This window comes from Heterodontus francisci, chromosome 2 (assembly GCF_036365525.1).
Source record: "Heterodontus francisci isolate sHetFra1 chromosome 2, sHetFra1.hap1, whole genome shotgun sequence".
In the NCBI taxonomy this organism is placed as follows: Eukaryota; Metazoa; Chordata; class Chondrichthyes; order Heterodontiformes; family Heterodontidae; genus Heterodontus; species Heterodontus francisci.
The window spans coordinates 126045427-126067114 of record NC_090372.1 but is presented as its reverse complement, the minus strand read 5'-3'; the positions used below and the strand labels follow the sequence as shown (position 1 = coordinate 126067114).

General features: G+C 42.3%; 1 protein-coding gene and 1 long non-coding RNA gene across 3 annotated transcripts in view; one reads left to right on the top strand and one right to left on the bottom strand.

The window, feature by feature from the left end:
* The window catches only part of erp44 (endoplasmic reticulum protein 44), a 143242-nt gene that overhangs the window by 20400 nt on the left and 101154 nt on the right, over positions 1-21688 (bottom strand). The window lies entirely within an intron of this gene.
* The window catches only part of LOC137346718 (uncharacterized), a 36521-nt gene that overhangs the window by 5247 nt on the left and 9586 nt on the right, over positions 1-21688 (top strand). Inside the window, exon 3 of one of the 2 annotated variants that reach the window (XR_010968761.1) lies at positions 8183-8309. This is a non-coding gene — a long non-coding RNA (uncharacterized lncRNA). Of the gene's footprint in view, positions 1-8182; positions 8321-21688 lie in introns of both variants that reach the window. The other variant, XR_010968764.1, reaches the window with a different exon arrangement.

Genomic DNA, 21688 nt, shown 5'->3' with positions numbered 1-21688 from the left:
TGCAGCAAGACCTGGAAAATATCCAGGCTTGGGCTGATAAGTGGCAAGTAACATTTGCGCCACACAAGTGCCAGGCAATGATCATCTCCAACAAGAGAGAATCTAACCATCTCCCCTTGACATTCAATGGCATTACCATCGCTGAATCCCCCACTATCAACATCCTAGGGACTACCATTGACCAGAAACTGAACTGGAGTAGCCATATAAATACCGTGGCTACAAGAGCAGGTCAGAGGCTAGGAATCCTGAGGCTAGTAACTCACCTCCTGACTCCCCAAAGCCTGTCCACCATCTACAAGGCACAAGTCAGGAGTGTGATGGAATACTCTCCACTTGCCTGGATGGGTGCGGCTCCAACAACACTCAAGAAGCTCGACACCGTCCAGGACAAAGCAGCCCGCTTGATTGGCACACCATCTACAAACATTAACTCCCTCCACCACCAATGCACAGTGTGTAGCAGTGTGTACCATCTACAAGATGCACTGCAGCAAAGCACCAAGGCTCCTTGGACAGCACTTTCCAAACCCGCGACCTCCAGCACCTTGAAGGACAAGAGCAGCATGGGAACATCACCACTTGCAAGTTCCCCTCCAAGTCACACACCAACCTGACTTGGAACTATATCGCCGTTCCTTCACTGTTGCTGGGTCAGAATCCTGGAACTCCCTTCATGACAGCACTGTGGGTGTACCTACCTCACATGGACTGCAGTGGTTCAAGAAGGCAGCTCACCACCACCTTCTCAAAGGCAATTAGGGATGGGCAATAAATGCTGGCATAGCCAGTGACGCCCACATCCCATGAATGAATAAAAAAAAAAAAATTCCTAATTACTTCTTGTACCTGCATATTAACCTTTTGCGATTCATGCACTAGGACACCCAGATCCCACTGCAACTCAGAGCTCTGCAATCTCTCAACATTTAGATAATATGCTTCTTTTTTATTCTTCCTGCCAAAGTGGACAATTTCCCACTTTATACTCCATTTGCCAGGTCTTTGCCCACTCACTTAACCTATCTATATCCCTTTGTAGCCCCTTTATGTCTTCTTCACAAGTTACTTTTCTACCTATCTTTATTTCATCAGCAAATTTAGCAACCATACCATTGGCATATAAATTGTAAAAAGTTGAGGCCCCAGCACAGATCCCTGTGGTACTCCATTTGTTATATCTTGCCAACCAGAAAATGACCCATTTATGCCTACTCTCCGTTTCCTGTTAGCTAGCCAATCTTCTATCCATGCCAATATGTTACCCCTACATCATGAGCTTTTATTTTCTGCAATAACTTTTGATGTGGCACCTTATCAAAAGCCTTCTGGAAATCTAAGTACAATATATCCACCGGCACATGTAACCCCCTCAAAGAATGCCAATAAATTGGTTAAACATGATTTCCCTTTCACAAAACCATGTTGGCTCTGTCTGATGACCTTGAATTTTTCTAAATGCCCTATTATAACATCTTTAATAGCTTCTAACATTTTCCCCAAGACAGACATTAAGCTAACTGGCCTGTAGTTTCCTGCTTTCTGTCTCCCTCTCTTTTTGAATAAAGGAGCTACATTCGCTATTTTCCAATCTGATGGAACCTTCCCAGAATCTAGGGAATTTTGGGAAATTAAAACCAACGCATAAACTATCTCACTAGCCACTTCTTTTAACATCCGAGGATGAAGTCCATCAGGACCTGGGGACTTGTCAGCCCGCAGCTCCAACAATTTATTCAGTACCACTTCCCTGGTGATTGTAATTTTCTTGAGTTCCTCCCTCCCTTCCATTTCCTGACTTACAGCTTTTACTGGGATGTTACTTGTACCCTCAATAGTGAAGACCGATGCAAAATATCTGTTCAATTCACCTGCCATCTCCTTATTATTCATTATTAATTCCCCAGACTCACTTTCTATGGGACCAACACTCACTTTGTTAACTCTTTTCTTTTTAAAATCTATTGAAATTCTTACTATCTGTCTTTATATTTCTAGCTAGCTTTCTCTCGTACTCTAATTTTATTTTCCTTATCAATCTGTTAGTCATTCTTTGCTGTTTTTTATATTCTGTCCAATCTTCTGACCAGCCTCCCATCTTTGCGAAATTATAGGCTTTTTCTTCAAGTTTGATACTATCTTTAACTGTTTTAGTTAACCACGGAGGGCGGGTCCCATCACCCTTGGAATTTTTCTTCCTCATTGAAATGTATCTATTCTGTGTATTCTGAAATATCCCCCTAAATGTCAGCCATAGCATCTCTACTGACCTATCCCTTAACCTGATTTGCCAGTTCACTTTGGCTAGCTCTGCTTTCATGCCCTCATAATTGCCCTTATTTGTTTAAAATACTCGTCTTGGACCCACTCTTCTCGCCCACAAACTGAATGTAAAATTCAATCATATTATGATCATCTTAACTATAAGGTTATGAATTAATCCTATCTCGTTGCACAATACCAGGTCTAGTATAGCCTGCTCTCTGGTTGGCTCCAGAATGTATTGTTCCAAGAAATTATCACAAAAACATTCTATGTATTCCTCATCGAGGATACCTCTGCCCATCTGATTTTTCCTGTCTATGTGTAGGTTAAAATCCCCCATAATTATCGCTATACCTTTCTGACAAGCTGCAATTATTTCTTCCTTTATACCCCATCCTGCAGTGTGGTCCATGTTAGGTGGCCTGTACACCACTCCCACAAGTGACTTCTTGCCTTTCTGATTTCTCATCTCTACTCACACTGCTTCTACATCCTGGTCTCCTGAACTTAGGTTATCCCTCTCTATTGCGCTAATACCATCATTAATTAAAAAGCTAACCCTTGGCCTTTTTCTAACTTCTTGTCCTTACTAAATGCCATGTACCCTTCAATATTCAGGTCCCAATCTATGTCGTCCTGCAGCCATGTCTCTGCAATGGCTATCAGATCGTACTTATTTATTTCTATTTGTGCTCTCAGTTCATCTGTTTTGTTTCGAATGCTAAGTGCATTCAGATACAGAGCCTTTTGTTTTGTCCTTTCATTATTTTTGCAACCTCTAGCCTTATCTGTTGACTTATTTTGAGATTTGTATGCTCTGTTCCTTCCTGTTCCTATCATTTCCCATATTAATATTTTTCTCTCTTGCCCGGTCTGTACTCCTTGATTTACCATATCTTCCCAAATTTGATCCCTTGCTCCCACTATTCAGTTTAAAACCCTCTCTTAAGCCCTAGTTATGCGGCTGTTAGAACACCAGCACGGTTCAGGTGAAGACCATCCCAACAGTACAGCCACCACTTTCCCCAGCACTGGGGCCAGTGTCCCACGAACCGGAACCTACTTCTAACACACCAATCTTTGAGCCACGCATTAATTTCTCTAATCTTATTTGCCCTATGCCAACTTGCACGTGGCTCAGGTAATAATCCAGAGATTATTACCTTTGAGGTTCTGCTTCTTAATTTGGTGCCTAGCTCCTCATACTGACTATGCAGAACCTCTTTCCTTAGATTGACTGATCGAACACGTGGTTGGAGAGTTGGTGCAGGAGGGAGGGCATCAGATTTCTGAGGCATTGTGGCCGGTTCTGGGGCAGGTGGGACCTGTACAAGATGGACGGGCTACACCTTAACAGGACCGGAACTAATATCCCTGCAGGGAGATTTGCTAGTGCTGTTGGGGAGGGTTTAAACTAGCTTGTCGGGGGATGGGAACCTGAGGGGTAGCTCAAATTGGAAGGAAGTAAAACTGGTAACAGAAGGGAGAAAAGTAGTAAGTGACATTAGAAGGCAGGCGAAACAAAGGCGATCATCAACTAGGCTTAGAATGCAGACTGTCAAGACGACAAGGTTAAGGGCACTCTACCTAAATGCACACAGCATTCGCAATGAGATAGATAATTTAAAGGCCCAAATATAGGTAAATGGGTATGATCTAATTGCCATAACTGAAACATGGCTACAGGGTGACCAAGACTGGGAACTGAATATTCAACGATATTTGACATCTAGGAAGGACAGGCAAAAAAAGGAAAAGGAGGTGGTGTTGCGCTGATAATAAGGGATGGGATCTGTACATTAGTAAGGGAGGATCTCAGATCGGAAGAACAAAATGTGGAATCTGTTTGGGTGGAGCTAAGAAACAGCAAAGGGCAGCAAACATGAGGAGTTGTTGTTTATGGCCACTAAACAGTAGTGGTAGTGTGGGGCATGGCATTAATTAGGAGATTAGAGAAGCATGTAGCATGGATAATATAGTGATTAAGGGTGACATCAATCTGCATATAGACTGGGTAAACTGAATGAGCACTAATGCTATGGAGGACTGGTTTCTGGAGTATTAGGGATGGTTTTCTAGAGCAGTATGTTGAGGAACCGACTAGAGAACAGGCTATTTTAGATCTAGTATTATATAATGAGAAAGGACTAATTAATAATCTTCTTGTAAAAGAACCTCTAGGTAGGAGGTTAATATGTTAGAATTTTACATTATGTTTGAAAGTGAGGTAGTTCAATCTGAAGCCAGAGTGTTAAATTTGAACAAAGGAAATTATGAAGGTATGAGGGGCAAAGTAGCTGAAGTGGATTGGGAAAATACATTAAAAGGTATGACAGTGCATAGGCAATGGATAGTCGTTAAAGAAATATTACATAGTTTACAACAACTATACATTCCTTCAAGGCACAAAAACGCCAAAAGTAAAGGCAGTCAACCGTGGATAACAAGGGAAATTAAGGATTGTATAAGATTAAAAAAGGCCTATAAAATTGCCAGAAATAGTAGTAAATATGAGGATTGGGAGAATTTTACAATACAGCAAAGGAGGACAAAGTAACTGATAAAGGGAGAATAGAATATGAATGTAAGCTAGCAAATAATATAAAAACAGACTGTAAAAGCTTCTATAGGTACATAAAAAGGAAACATTTGGCTAAGACAAATGTGGGACCATTACAGGAAGAGTAGGGAGAATTTATAATGGGGAATAGAGAAATGGCAGCGAAGCTAAATGATTACTTTGTGTCTGTCTTCACTGAGGAAGATACAAGAAATCTCCCAGAATTAGAGATCCAAGGGATTAGGGTGAATGAGGAATTGAAGGAAATTAGTATTAGTAAGAAGATTGTCTTGGAGAAATTAATGGGGCTGAAGGTTGACAAGTCCCCAGGACCTGATATTCTACATCCCAGAGAGTTGAAAGAGGTAGGTATGGAGATAGCGAATGCATTGATCATCTTCCAAAATTCAGTAGATTCTGGAGCGGTTCCTGCAGATTGGAAGGTCACAATTGTCACCCCACAATTTAAGAAGGGAGGGAGAGAGAAAACAGGGAATTACAGACCTGTTAGCCTTACAACTAGTCATGGGAGTCAGTTGCCAGTGATCGCCAGAGCTGGCGGACGCCATAAAGGCGGGGCTAAAGTGTGGCGAGTCGAAGCGACTTAGCAGTTGGCAGGAAAAAAGACTGAAGCGCAAGGTGAGAGCCAACTGTGTAACAGCCCCGGCAGCCATTTTTATCTGCAATGCCTGTGGAAGAGTCTGTCACTTAAGAATTGGATTTTATAGCCACTCCAGGCACTGCTTCACAAACCACTGACCACCTCTAGGCACTTACCCATTGTCTCTCGAGACAAGGAGGCCAAAGAAGAAGCCTTACATCAGTCGTTGGGAAAATGCTAGAATCTATTCTAAAATGGATACTTTGATTGTAACGTTTGGGCATAGTCAACATGAATTTATGAATGGGAAATCATGTTTGACGAACCTGTGGGAGTTTTTTTTGAGGATGTTACTGACAGAATTGATAAAGTGGACGTGGTATACTTGCATTTTCAGAAGGATTTTGATAAAGTCCCCCACAGGAGGTTGGTTAGCAAAATTAAAGCACATGGGATAGGAAGCTGGCATGGATTGAGGATTGGTTAACAGCAGAAAGTAGGAATAAATAGGTCATTCTCGCGTTGACAGGCTAGTGGGGTACCGCAGGAATCAGTGCTTGGGCCCCAGCTGTTCACAATATACAACAATGATTTGGATGTGGGGACCAAATCTAGTATTTTCAAGTTTGCGGATGACACAAAACTAGGTGGGAATGTGTGTTGTAAGGAAGATGCAAAGCTGCTTCAAGGGGATTTGGACATACTTCATGAATGGGCAAGAATGTGGCAGATGGAATATAATGTGGAAAAATGTGAGGTTATCCACTTTGGTAGGAGGAACAGAGGTGCAGAGTATTTCTTCAATGGTAAGAGATTAGTAAGTGTCGATATACAAAGGGACCTGGGTGTCCTTGTCAATAAGTCACTGAAAGCTAAAATGCAGGTGCAGCAAGCAATTAGGAAGGTTAATAGTATGTTAGCCTTTATCGCAAGAGGATTTGAGTACGGGAGTAGTGAAGTCTTGCTTCAATTGTATAGAACCTTGGTTAGACAGCACTTGGAATACTGTGTGCAGTTTTGGTCCCCTTAACTTAGGGAGGATATTATTGCTATAGAGGGAGTGCAACCAAGGTTCACCAGTCACGTTCCCAGGATGGCAGGACTGTCCTAAGAGGAGATTGGGGAAACTGGGCTTGTATTCTCTAGAGTTTTGAAGAATGAGAGGTGATCTCATTGAAACCTACAAAATACTTAAAGGGATAGACAAGGTAGATGCAGGTAAGATGCTTCCCGTGGTTGGGAGTCTAGAACCAGGGGGCACAATTTCAAAATAAGGGGGAAGCCACTTAGGACAGAGATGAGAAGCAATTTCTTTCCTCAGAGGGTTATGAATCTTTGGAATTCTCTACCCCAGAGGGCTATGGAAGCTCAGTCATTGAGTATGTTTAAAGCAGAGATTGACAGATTTCTAAATACCAATAACATAAACGGATATGAAGATAGTGTGGGAAAAAGGCATTGAAGTGGATGATCAGCCATGATCGTACTGAATGGCAGGACAGACTTGATGGGCTGAATAGCCCACTCCTGCTCCTATGTTCCTACGTTCCCATGACACATGATCCTCAGAGAAAAAAAATTCTCCTCATCTCTGTCTTAAATGGGTGACCCCTTGTTTTTAAATAGTGACCCCTGGTTCTAGATTCTCCCACAAGGTGAAACATCCTTTCCACATCCACCCTGTCAAGACCCCTCAGGATCTTATATGTTTCAATCAAGTCGCCTCTTACTCTTCTGAACTCCAGCAGATACAAGCTCAGCCTGTCCAACCTTTCCTCGTAAGACAACCCTCCCATTCCAGGTATCAGTCTAAAAAACCTTCTCTGAACTGCTTCCACCCCATTTACATCCCCCCTTAAATAAGGAGACCAGTACTATACACAGTATTCCAGATGTGATCTCACCAATGCCCTGTATAGCTGAAGCATAACCTTCCTACATTTGTATTCAATTCCCCTCACAATAAACAATTACATTCTATTAGTTTTGCTAATTACATGCTGTACCTGCATACTAACCTTTTGCGATTCATGCACTAGGACACCCAGATCCCTTTTCATCTCAGAGCTCTGCAATCTCTCACCATTTAGATAATATACTTTTTTATTCTTCCTGCCAAAATGGACAATTTCACAATTTCCCACATTATACTCCATTTACCAGATCTTTACCCACTCACTTCACCTGTCTATATTCCTTTGTAGCCTCATGTCCTCTTCACTACTTACTTTCCTACCTATCTTTGTGTCATCAGCAAATTTAGCAACCATACCTTCGGTCCCTTCATCCAAGACTTTTATATAAATTGTAAAAAGTTGAGGCCCCAGCTCTGATCCCAGTGGCACACCACTCATTACATCTTGCCAACCAGAAAAATGACCCATTTAGCCTGCTCTCTGTTTCCTGTTAGCTAGCCAATCTTCTATCCATGCCAATATGTTACCCCCTACACCATGAGCCTTTAATTTCCGCAATAACCTTTGATGTAGCAACTTATCAAATACCTTTTGGAAATCTAAGTACAGTACATCCACTGATTCCCCTTTATCCACAGCACATGTTATGTCTTCAAAAAACTCCAGTAAATTGGTTAAACATGATTTCACTTTCACAAAACTATGTTGACTCTTCCTGTTTACCTTGAATTTTTCTAAGTGTTCTAAATTATAACATTTTACAGCATAGGAGGTCATTCCGCCATTTCCCAAAGTAAATTATTTACTTACATCCATTCCCCTATCCTTTCCTTATTTCAGCGGGAGGAGAGGATTTGAAAAGAATGGCAAAAGCTCAGAGATTCGGAGAGAAGCAGTGAGAGAGGAAAGGATTTAGCATGCAACTTGAACAGAGCGCTGGGAGTTCGGGGAAGAAACAAACTGATTGGTGAGTATATGGTAAGTGGTTAAGGTCTATTCTATTTCTAACGTTTTAAATAGTATAGGAACTCGTCACAAAGTTAATAAAATACAGATGAAAAATAATTTAATAAAATAATTACGTAGTTAATTAAAACACAGTAAGTATGGCAGGACAGGTGATTTGTTGCAGCTGCAGCTCCTGGATGCCAGCATGATCCAGGGCAAACACGTCTGCAGTAAGTGTTTGCGGCTTGAGGAGCTTTGGCTCAGAGTCATCGCTTTGGAGGCCAAGCTGCAGACACTGCGACACATTAGGGAGGGGGATAGTTACCTGAACACTTTGTACCAGGAGGCGGTCACACCCCTTAGGATAGGGTCTTCTGATTTGGTCAGTGGTCAGAGACTGGAGAGTGTGGCTGCAGTTGTGGCAGGCAAGGGGATCCAGAGTGCAGGAGCCTCAGACTTTGCAATTATGCAACAGGTCTGAGGTACTTTCAGCTTGTTTGGATGAGTGGGGGCTGCAGGGTGGATGAGCTAACTAACCACGGCACCATGGTACAGGAAACCATTCACGTGGGGGGAGCAAAAAAGGAATGTAGTGGTAGTAGGGGACAGTATAGTGAGGGGGATTGACACTGTTCTTTGCAGCAAAGAGTGAAAAGCCAGATGGCTATGTTGCTTGCCCAGTGCCAGGGCTTGGGACATCTGCTCAGGGCTGGAGAGGAACATACAGTGGGAGGGGGAGGATCCAGTCATCGTGGTCCATGTAGGTACCAATGATATAGGTAGGACAAGAAAGGAAGCTCTGCATAGTCAGTATGAGGAGCTAGGAATCAAATTAAGCAGAATCTCAAAGATAATAATTTCTAGATTATTACCTGAGCCACTTGCAAATTGGCACAGGGCAAAGAAGATTAGAGAAATGAATGCGTGGCTCAAAGACTGGTGTGGTAGAAGTGGGACACTGACACCAGTACTGGGGAAAGAGGAGGTTGTACCGTTGGGATGATCTACACCTGAACCGTGCTGGGGCTGGTGTTCCAGCGAGCTGCATAACTCAGGAAGTAGAGAGGGTTCTAAACTAAATAGTGGGGCAATGGGTCAAATTTGGGAAGATGTGGCAAATCAAAGACCAGAGACAAGGCAAGAGAGAAAGGTATTCATATGGGAAATGATAGACTGTGACAAGAAGGGATAGAGAGTAAAATCTAACAGTAAATCAGCAGTCAAGGCTAGACGTTACAAAAATAATAAAAGGACAAAACTAAAGGCTCTGTACCAGAATGCAGGTAGCATTGGAAACAAACTGATGAACTGATAGTGCAAATAGAAATAAGTACAATCTGAAAGCTATTAGAGTGACACGACTGCAAGATGACATAGATTGGGACCTGAATATTAAAGGATACATGGCATTTGGGAAGGACAGAAAGCTAGGAAAAGGTGGAGGGATGGCTCTGTTAAGTAAAGGTGGTATTAACACATTAGAAAGGGATGACCTAAGTTCAGGAAAACAGGATGCAGAAGGAGTTTGGGTAGAGATGAGAAATGATAACAGCAGGAAGTCACTCATGGGAGTCTGTACAGGCCCCCTAATAGTAACCACATGGTAGGACTGAGAATAAAGGAAGAAATAATGGGAGCTTGTCAGAAAGGTACGTCGATAATCATGGGGAATTTTAATCTACATAAAGACGTGAAAAATCAGATGGGCAAAGGCAGCCTAGGAGTTTATAGAATGTTTTCGGGATAGTTTCTTAGAACAGCACGTTCTGGAGCCAACCAGAGGGCAGGCTATACTAGACCTGGCATTGTGCAACGAGATAGGATTAATTCATGACCTCGTAGTGAAGGTGCCCCTAGGTAGCAGCGATTATAATATGATTGAATTTTACATTCAGTTTGAGGGAGAGAAAAATGGGTCCAAGACTAGTATTTTAAACTTTAGTAAAAGCAATTATGAGGGCATGAAAGCAGAGCTAGCCAAATTGAATTGGCAAATTAGGTTAAGTGATAGATCAATAGAGATGCAGTGGCAGACATTCAGGGGGATATTTCAGAGTACACAGAATCGATACATTCCAATGAGAAAGAAAAACTTTAAGGGGAGGACCCACTATATGTGCTTAACTAAAAAAAGTTAAAGATGGTATCAAACAAAGAAAAAGCATATAATTGTGCAAAGATGGGTGGCAGGTCAGACATAATATAAAGAACAGCAAAGAATGACTAAAAGATTAATAAGGAGGGAAAATAATTAGAATATGAGGAAAAGCCAGCTAGAAATATAAAAACAGATAGTCAGAGTTTCTATAGATATTTAAAAAAGAAAAGTGTTAACAAAGTGGGCGTTGGTCCTATAGAAATTGAGTATGGGAAATTAATAATGGAAAATAAGAAAATGGCAGATGAATTGAAAAGTTTTTTTAAAAAATCGGACTTCACTATAGAGGATACAAGTAACATCCCAGAAATAGCTGTAAATCAGGAAATGGAACAGAGGGAGGATCTCAAGAAAATTACGATCACTAGGGAAGTGTTAGTGAATGAATTGTTGGAGCTGCGGGTTGACAAGTCCTCAGGTCCAGATGGACTTCATCCTAGGGTGTTAAAAGAAGTGGCTAATGAGATAGCTGGTTTTAATTTTCCAAAATTCCCTAGATTCGGGGAAGGTTCCATTGGATTGGAAAATAGCCAATGTAACTTCTTTATTCAAAAAGGGAGGGAGACAGAAGTAGGGAACTACAGGCCAGTTAGCTTAACATCTGCATTAGGGAAAATAAGACGTTATAGCAGGGCACTTAGAAAAATTCAAAGTAACCAGGCAGAGTCAACATGGTTTTGTGAAAGGGAAATCACGTTTAACCAATTTATTGGAGTTCTTTGAAGAAGTAACATGTGCAGTGGATAAAGGGGAACCGGTAGATGTACTGTACTTAGATTTCCAGAAGGCATTTGATAAGGTGCCACATCAAAGGTTATTGCGGAAATTAAAAGCTCATGGTGTAGGGGGTAACATATTGGCATGGATAGAAGATTGGCTAGCTAACAGGAAACACAGAGCAGGTTAAATGGGTCATTTTTCTGGTTGGCAAGATGTAATGAGTGGTGTACCGCAGGGATCAGTGCTCGGGCCTCAACTTTTTACAATTTATATAAAAGACTTGGATGAAGGGACCGAAGGTATGGTTGCTAAATTTGCTGATGACACAAAGATAGGTAGGGAAGTAAGTTGTGAAGAGGACATGAGGCTACAAAGGAATATAGACAGGTGAAGTGAGTGGGCAAAGATCTGGTAAATGGAGAAAATATGAGAAAATGTGAAATTATCCATTTTGGCAGGAAGAATAAAAAAGTATATTATTTAATTGGTGAGAGATTGCAGAGCTCTGAGATGCAGAGGGTCTGGGTGTCCTAGTGTATGAATCACAAAAGGTTAGTATGCAGTTTCTGCAAGTAATTAGGAAAGCTAATAGAATGCAACTGTTTATTGCAAGGGGAATTGAATGCAAAAGTAGAGAGGTTATACTTCAATTATACAGGGAATTGGTGAGACCACATCTGGCGTATTGGTGTCCTTAGTCAAAGAAGGCTATAAATGCAGTTCAGAGAAGGTTTACTAGACTAATACCTGGAATGGGCGGGTTGTCTTACGAGGAAAGGTTGAACAGGCTAGGCTTGTATCCGCTGGAGTTTAGGAGAGTAAGAGGCGACTTGTTTGAGGGGTCTTGACAGGGTGGATGTAGAAAGGATGTTTCCCCTTGTGGGAGAATCTAGAACCAGGAGTCACACTTAAACATAAGGGGTCACCCAAATAAGGCAGAGATGAGCAGAATTTTTTCTCTGAGGATTGAGTGTCTTTGGAACTATCTTCCTCAAAAGGCACTGGAAGCAGTCTTTAAATATTTTTAAGGCAGAGGTAGATAGATTCTTGATAAGCAAGGGGATGAAAGGTTATCAGGTGTAGGCGGGAATGTGGAGTCGAGGTTAGAATCAGATCAGCCATGATCTTGTTGAATGGCGGAGCAGGCTTGAGGGGCTGAGTAGCCTACTCCTGCTCCTAATTCGTATCTCCTTTGAAATGTTTGTTCTCCAAATATTTATCCATTTCCCTTTTAAAATTATAAATTCGGTTCCCATGAGTTTCGGGTAGATCATTACACATCCCAACAACCCTCTGGATGAAAATCATGTCTCCTAACTGCTTCACTCTTTTCACTATGTTAAACTTAAGCCCTCTAGTTATTGATTCAATCAATGGAAACTAGTTTTCCTGATCGACCTCACCAAATTTTCTCAATTTTGATCACCTCTATCAGATCCCCTTACTTTTCATTGTTGTAAAGTAAAAAAAGCCCATTTTTTGTAACCAAAGTATCACATCCCTTGCATCATTTTAGTAAATACTTTGTGCATCCTATCAAGGCATTGACATTCTTCCCAAAGTGATATGGCCAAAAATTAATATTCTGACAGACAGACCAATGATTGTAGAGATCTCTAAGTAACTTGACTCCTCAACTCTCCTTGAAGTTTTACTATAAAGTGTATATGCTCTCTTAGTCTTCCTCAAAGAGTTCTTTTAAATAACTTGCCTTTTACAAAGGATGCTGGCTTCCCTTAATTAATTTAGGCCTTTCTAGGTATTGTAGAGGATCAACAATGATCTTGTTGAATGGTGGAGATGGCTCATAGGGCCAAATGGCCCACTCAAGCTCCTATTTATGTTCTTATGCATTATTTTTATCTTGTTGCATGGTTTCCAGAAGCTATCCATTACCAGTTTAGGCTGATAAATCTATAGATATCTGCTTCATTCCTTTTTGAACAATTGTTACATTGGCAACCGTCCATATACAATCATATTTGAAAAATTAGTCAGAGCCTCTGCTCTTTCATTTCTGACTTCTCAGTATTTCATCAGGGCCCAATACTTTTTCCATAGCGTTCCACTAGGTTTTTCAATATTACTTCCTAACTTAGTTGTTTTACCTAATTGGTCTGCACTGAGTGTCAAGAAGGGAGTTTGGTAAGTGATGGTATTTAAGGGTTACTCTCTCTAGTCTATGTTATTTTGTTTAAATTTAGCAATTAACTAAAATTACTGTTTAAAAGGAAAGTTAAGTTTCTTACAGTTTTAAATAGGGGTATACAGGCTCAGTAGCTGTAGCTAGTTAATTAGGTAGCTAGCTTAAACTAGTTTCTGAGTTCTAGCAAAGCTGATACATCATTGTTTTCAGAGTGTATAAATTCAGGGGTCTCTGAGTACAGCTCAAGTGCACAGAGTGTGAAGAAGGGAGCTTGGTAAGTGAGGGAGTTTGTTAAGGAGGGGAACTATAAATTAAGAAAAATCAATTAAATTTAATTGAGAGAGAGAGAGGGAGAGCGCGAGAAAGCGCATGAGCGAATGGGAGAGTTCACTGGGAATCAACGAGAAGGGAGCATGGCTAGTTGATGCTACACCCAGTCTGCTGGCGCTGGGAAAGAAAAATCGAGGTGTGGCATCACAGGGAGGCAGGAAGGTGATTGGCTGGGTGAGACTTCGGAGCTACAAACAGCATGAGAGGGGAGAGCGCAGCAAGGCACAGGGAGCTAGTCAGTGAGTATCTGGTAGGTATTTTCTTACTTCTGCTGAATTTTATTTTTTCTCTAACATTTAAGTCTATCTATTAAGTAGAAGCTAAAATACCAGTAGTTGGTAGGTGGTTATTCGTTTGTTTGTTTTATTTATAAACATTTTGTGTTTATTTAACTTCCAATTTAGTGCAGTAAATAAATAATTCGAGGCATAGCAGGGCTGCTCACACCAATCAAATGCACATCCTGCGCTTGGGGGGGACTCCAGGACCCTACCCATGTCCTGGACAATAACATGTGCAGAAAGTGCCACTAAAAGCAAAGACTCGAGTGCTGAATCTTGGAACTCAAGGAGCAGCTGGTGTCACTGAGGTTCATTTGCGAGGATGAGAGACATGTGCATAGCACATTTCAGGAGATGGTCGTCCTGCAGCTTAAGAGAGCGCAGGCAGAGGGGGACTAGGTGGATGCCAGACAAACAAGGAGGACAAGGCAGGTAGTGCAGGAGCCCCCGGAGGGCATCTCACTTTTTAACTGGTATGGGTTCTGAGTACCGATGGGAGAGAGGGTTCCTCTGGAGAGTGCGAGAGTCACGACCAGAGCACCATGGGTGGCTCAGCTGTGCAGGAAGGGAGGAGAAAAGACAGGAGAGCAATAGTGGTAGGGGATTCTATAGTTAGGGGAACAGACGTGATTCCAGGATGGTATGTTGCCTCCCTGGTGCAAGAGTCATGGATATCACTGAGCGGCTACAGAGCATTCTAGAGGGCGAGGGTGCACAACCATAGGTCTTGGTCCACATTGGTACCAATGATAAAGGAAGAAAAAGGGATGAGGTCCTGCAGGCTGAGGTTAGGGAGCTAGGAAAGAGATTAGCAAGTAATCTCTGGATTAATCCCAAGGCCACATGTTAGTGAGGATAGAAATAGGAGAATACAGCAGATGGCTGGAGAGATGGTGCAGGAGGGAGGGCTTCAGATTTCTGGGGCATTGGGACCGGTTCTGGAGAAGGTGGGACCTGTACAAGCTGGACTATTTATACCCGAATAGGACCGGAATGAATATCCTTGCAGGAAGGTTTGCTAAGTGCTGTTGGCAATGGGAACCTGAGGGCAGTTTCAGATAGGACAAATTCAGAGCAGGGAATAGGATGCAGAAAATTAGCAAGTGACTCTGAAAGACAGAAGAAGCAAAGGTTAAAAAGTGTAAAGCACAGGAATTTGGCAGTGTTAAAATGTATTAATTAAATACAAGGAGTAGAGCAAATAAAGCCGATGAGCTGAGGGCACAGATAGACACATGGCAGCATGATATCATTGCTATAACTAAAGCTTGGCTTAAAGAGGGGCAAAAATGGCAACTCAACATCTCTGGATATAGATTTTTCAGGCAAGATAAGAGAGGAGGATAAAAAAGGAGGGGGGGGGGGGTGTAGCATTATTGGTTAAATAATCAGTTACAGCTGTGAGGAGGGATGATATGCTAAATCAATCATCAAACGAGGCCAAATGGGTGGAGCTCAGAAATAAAAAAAAGGGACAGCCACACTACGAGGAGTGTACTGTAGACCCCTAAATAGTGAGAGGGAGATAGAAGAATATGTAAGCAAATTTCTGAGTGCAGAAACAATAGGACAATAATAGTTGGGGATTTCAACTACTCTAATATCAACTGGGATACAAACAGTATGAGGGGCACAGAGGGTACAACATTTTTGAACTGCATTCAAGAGAACTTTTTTAGCCAGCACGTAACAAGCCCAACAAGAAGAGGCACAATTCTAGATTTAGTCTTAGGAAATGAAGCTTGGCAATGGATGACGTCACAGTTGGAGATAGTGACCATAATACAGTTGAATTTAGCATTATTATGGAAAAGGACAAAGATGGAACAGGAGCAAAGTTCTAAATTGGGGGACGGCAAATGTTACAAAGCTGAGAGGTGATCTGGCGAAAGTGGACTGGATACACCTACGTAAAGGAAAATCAGTGGCAAACCAATGGGAGACATTCAAAAGTGAGATTCTACAGGCACAGTGTAGACATGGAAAGAAAAAGGGTGGTACTGCCAAATGGAGAGCCCCCTGGTTAGCTAGAAGCATACAGGGCAAGATAAAGCAGAAAAAGAAAGCTTATGACAGTCACAAAAAATTAATACTTTAGAAAGCCTAGAGGAGTATAGGAAGTGCAGAGTTAAGTAAAAAGGGAAATTAGGAAAGCAAAGAGAGAACATGTAAAAATATTGGCAGGTAAAAATCAAGGAAAACCCAAAGATGTTTTATCAGTACATTAAGAGTAAGAGAATAACGAAGGAAAGGGTAGGGCCAGAGATGTACAAGTAACTTATGCATGGATACAGAAGATGTGGGCAGGGTTCTGAATGAGTACTTTGTCTCTGTCTTCACAAAGGAGAGGGATGATGCAGACATTGTAGTTAAAGAGGAGTAGTATGAAATATTAGATACGATAAGCATGAGAGAGCAAGTACTAGAGGGTCCGCCATCCTTGAAAGTGGATAAATCACCAGTGCCGGTTGGATTGTATCCCAGGCTGTTAAAGGAAGTCAGGGAGGAAATAGCGGATGCTCTGAGGATCATTTTCAAATCCTCACTAGATATAGGCAAGGTACCAAAGGACTGGAGGTCTGCGAATGTTGTGTCATTGTTTAAAAAAGATGCGAGGGATAGGCCAAATAATTATAGGCCCGTCAGTCTGACCTCAGTAGTGGGCAAATTATTAGAATCAATTCTGAGATAGGAAAAACTGTCACTCAGAAAGGCACGGATTAATCAGGGATAGTCAGTATGGATTTATTAAGGGAAGGTCGTGTCTTACTAACTTAATTGACTATTTTGAGGAAGTAACAAGACAGATTGATGAGGGTAGTGCAGTGAATGTTGTCTACATGGATCTTAGTATGGCGATTGACAGGGTCCCACATGGCAGACTGGTCAGAAAAGTAAACGCCCATGGGATACAGAAGAATGTGGCGAGTTGGATCCAAAATTGGCTCAGTGACAGGAAACAAAGGGTGGATGTTTTTGTGAATGGAAAGTAGTTTCCAGTGGCCTTTCACGGGGTTCAGTGTTGGGTCCCTTGCTGTTTGTGGTATATATTAATGATTTGGACTTAAATGTAGGAGGCACGATTGGGAAATTTGCAGATGACACAGAAACTGGCCGTGTAGTTGATAGTGAAGAGGATAGCTGTAGGCTCCAGAATGATATCAATGGTTTGGTTGAGTGGGTGGAAAACTGGCAAATGGAATTCAATGCGGAGAAGTGTGAGACAATGCATTTGGGGAGGGCAAACAAAGAAAGGGAATACACAATAAACAGGAGGATATTTAGAAGGGTAGAAGAAGTGAGAGACCTTGGAGTGCATGTCCACAGGTCCTTGAAGGTGGCAGGACAGGTAAATAGAGTGAAGAAGGCATATGGAATGCTATCTTTTATTGGCTGAGGTATAGGATACAAAAGCAGGGACGCGATGCTGGAGCTGTATAAAATGCAGTTTAGGCCACAGCTGGAGTATTGCGTACAGTTCTGGTCACATTACAGGAAGGATATAATTGCTCTGGAGAGAGTACAGAGGAGATTTACAAGATTGTTGCCAGGGCTTGAAAATTGCAGTTATGAGGAAAGACTGGAAATGCTAGGGCTGTTTTCCTTATAGCAGAGGAGGCTGAGGGGTGACTTAATTGAGATGTACAAAATTATGAGGGGCCTAGACAGAGTACACAGGAAGGACCCGTTTCCCCTAGTGGAGAGGTCAATTACCAGGGGCCCAGATATAAGGTGACTGGTAGAAGGATTAGAGGGAACATGAGGAATAACTTTTTCTCCCAGAGGGTGGTGGGTGTCTGGAATTTGCTGTCCAAATCAGTGGTGGAGGCAGAAACCCTCAATTTATTTAAAAGTTACCTACCTGGACCTGCACCTGAAGTGCTGTAACCTGAAGGCTACGGACCAGGTGCTGGAAGGTGGGATTCGAATGGGTGTCACTTTTTTCAGCCAGCGCAGACATGATGGGCTGAATGGCCTCTTTCTGTGCCGTAACCTATGGTTCTAATTGCTCCATCTCCTCCTGTACCTTTACAACAACAACTTATACTTGTCTAGTACCTTTTAAATAGAAAAATATCCCAAGGTGCTTCACAGAGGTTGTTACATTTTCATAACCTGTTTTAAAACTAACTAATCAAATATCCCCACTAGCTTTGCTTCAGATATTTTAGCATGAGGGCTGATGTGAGATCTATCTGTACATGTGACCAAAGACATTTTCTAAGCAGAGAGTGTACAATGCGGATTCACCAGAATAATATCAGTACTTAGAGAGTTAAATTGAGGGAAGATTGCCTAAAGCTGGCTTGTATTCCCTTGAGTTTACAAGGTTAATGGGGTTGGAAGAAGGTTGGCCATTACTAATTGACCATTTTCCCCTCAGACCCATACGGCAAGTTAAAATGCCCTTGTGAAATGCTAGCTCTTGATGTACTAACTGAGCTCATATTGTTTGGGAACAGATTGTGCTTGTAGCTGCAAGGACCAGAAACTTAGATAACAGATGATTAACAGCACATTATGGTCAGGGACAAGGCCAGTTTGTACGTTTATTTGGTTTATTTGGGATAGTTATCATGCTAGCGGTCAGTGGTTGTGAGAATCATCATGGTGGTTGAAGGTCCACAGCTGAGCAGGCAACCTCCAGGAGTTGAGGCCAATCACCTCGAGCCTAGGAACCAGGTTGTATTGTTTGCTTGTCATTTAATGTGATTGGAAATGCTGGTATTATTACAGTACCTACAGCACAGAAACAGGCCATTTGGCCTAACAGGTTCACATCAGTGTTTATCAGCATTCCTCCCATCTTCATCTAAATCCATCAATATATCCTTCAATTCCCCTGGCTGGAGAATCTAGAACTAGGGGTCATAATCTCAGGATAAAGGGTCGGCCATTTTAGGACTGGAGATGAGGAGAAATTTATTTTACTCAGATGGTTGTGAATCTTTGGAATTCTCTACCAGAGGGCTGTGGATGCTCAGGCGATGAGTATATTCAAGACTGGGATTAAGCGTTTTGGGCACTAAGAGAATCAAGGGAATGCAGGTTGGCAGGAAAGTGTAGATGATGTAAAAGTTCAACCATGAATAGCAGAGCAGGCTCGAGGGGGTGTGTGGTTTACTCCTGCTCCTATTTCTTATAAACTTATATTCCTTTCTCACTCACATGCATATCTAGCTTCTCCTGACATGCATCCAATATTCGCCTCAACTTCTCCTTGTGGTAGTGAGGTCCAACAACGCTCTGAAGAAGTCTCTCCTGAATTTCCTATTGGACTTATTAGTGACGATCTTACATTTATGATCCCGAGTTCTGGTCTCCCCCACAAGTGGAAAATTTTTTTCTACATCTATCCTATCAAACCCTTTCATAATCTTGAACACTTCTATCAGATCACCTCTTAATCTTTTTTCTAGAGAAAAAAAGAGCCTGATCAATCTTTCCTGATGGATATAACCTGTCAAGTTCTTGCATTATCCTTGTAAATCTTTTCTGCACCTTCTCCAGTGCCTCTGTTTGCTTTTTATAGTATGGAGACCAGAACTGTTTGTAATTCTGTAATATTATGACACTCTTGTGAGTCTCTATATAAGCTTGTTGAATAACCACTCGGGTTTGAATCATACAAAACCTACTGCTGAAGGACTAACAACCTTTGGTTATGCTAGTAACCACAGAATCAAAACTGCTAACAGAACTATCAGAGAAAAAAAAAGGACACCAAACCACAGGAAGAGATACCAAGAGACACCAAACTTTTAATTTTCAGTACCACAATATTCTCCGACAACTGAGCAACGTTCCTAGTAAGCTATCCTGGAGTGCTGCTGCGCCACAGCCTGGAAGTTACCGCATAGGCCTTGATAAACCAAAGTAAAAATAAACTGCCCACACGCTGCAACTGAGGCTCATTCACTCATTTAGAATTACCTCTTCTACAGCACTGAAACAGCAAAGCAAAGTCACGAACATCGCTAACTCTGTTGCATTATTCCTTCTCGTCTTCTCTACAGCCTTTGACAAATTCAGGCACATTATATCCTCTTCCATTGACTCATCTGTTTTCTAGTTCAGTGGAACAATGCTGGCTTATTTTTGCTCTCACCAATCCAACTGTAACCTGTTCGTCTCTACCAAAGCCTTTCCTTCCCACCCTACCATGGATCCATTCTTACCCCCTTGCTCATCTACAAACTGCCTCTTCTTGGAGTCATCTGCAGACATGACGTCAGCTTTCACATGGAGGCTGATGACACCCAACTCGAAATCCCCACCAATTTTCTCATCCCCTCCCCTAACTATTACATCAGATTGCTTGTTGGCAATGGAGTGCGCTGCCCGAGATTGTGGTGGAGGCAGATTCAATTGAAGTATTCAAAAGGCAATTAGACTGTTATATGAAAAGGAAAAATGTGCAGGGTTACGGGGAGAAGGCAGGGGAGTGGCACTAGGTGTCTTGCTCATTTGGAGAGCCGGTGCAAACACGATTGGCCAAACGGCCTCCTTCTGCGCTGTAACAATTCTGTGATTCTGAATTCTGTGAATTCAGTCTGACACCAGTTGCAAATTCCTCCTGCTAAACATTGGGTAGGTTGAAGCCATCGTCATTGGCCCCCGCTACAAACACTGTATCCTCGTCACAGACTGCATCACCCTCCTTTCCATTGTCTCAAGCTAAACCAGGCCACAACTACAGCACCCATTCCACCAAGCTTAGCTTTGGATCCAATATCCTAATCCAATAATCTCTCCATCACAAAAGCCTCTAAATTCCACCTCTGTAAACGCTCACTTCTGCTCCAATATCAGCTAGTTCCTGTGAAGGTGAAGGGTAGCACCAACAAGTCCAGGGAACCCTGGATGTCAAGGGATACAGAGAATTGGAAAAGGGAAAAAAAGAGGCGGCTAATGGCAGATTTAGAGTGCTGAAAACAATGGAGGCCCTGGAGGAGTATAGAAAGTGTGGGGGGGGGGGGGGGGGGTACTTAAAAAAGTAATGAGGAGAGCGAAGAGGGGACATGAAAAAACACTGGTGGGCAAGATAAAGGAAAATCCCAAGGTGTTTTATAAGTATATTAAGGGCAAGAGGATAACTAGGGACCAAAGTGGCAATCTGTGTGTGGACCCGGAGGACATAGGTGAGGTTTTAAATGATTTAAATGGGCGGCACAGTGGCTAGCACCGCAGCCTCACAGCTCCAGGGACCCGGGTTTGATTCCAGGTACTGCCTGTGTGGAGTTTGCAAGTTCTCCCTGTGTCTGCGTGGGTTTTCTCTGGGTGCTCCGGTTTCCTCCCACAAGCCAAAAGACTTGCAGGTTGATAGGTAAATTGGCCATTATAAATTGTCACTAGTGTAGGTAGGTGGTAGGGAAATATAGGGACAGGTGGGGATGTTTGGCAGGAATATGGGATTAGCGTAGGATTAGTATAAATGGGTGGTTGATGTTCGGCACAGACTCGGTGGGCCGAAGGGCCTGTTTCAGTGCTGTATCTCTAATCTAAGAATTACTTTTCATCTGTGTTCACTATGGAGAAGGACGATGCAGGTGTAAAGATCAGGGAGCGAGATTGTGATATACTTGAACAAATTAGCATTGGAAGGGAGGAGGTATTAGCGGGCTTAAAAGTGGATAAATCCCCAGGCCCAGATGAGATGTATCCCAGGCAAGGGAGGAGATAGCAGGGGCTCTGACACAAATTTTCAAATCCTCTCTGGCCACAGGAGAAGTACCAGAGGACTGGAGGACAGCGAATGTGGT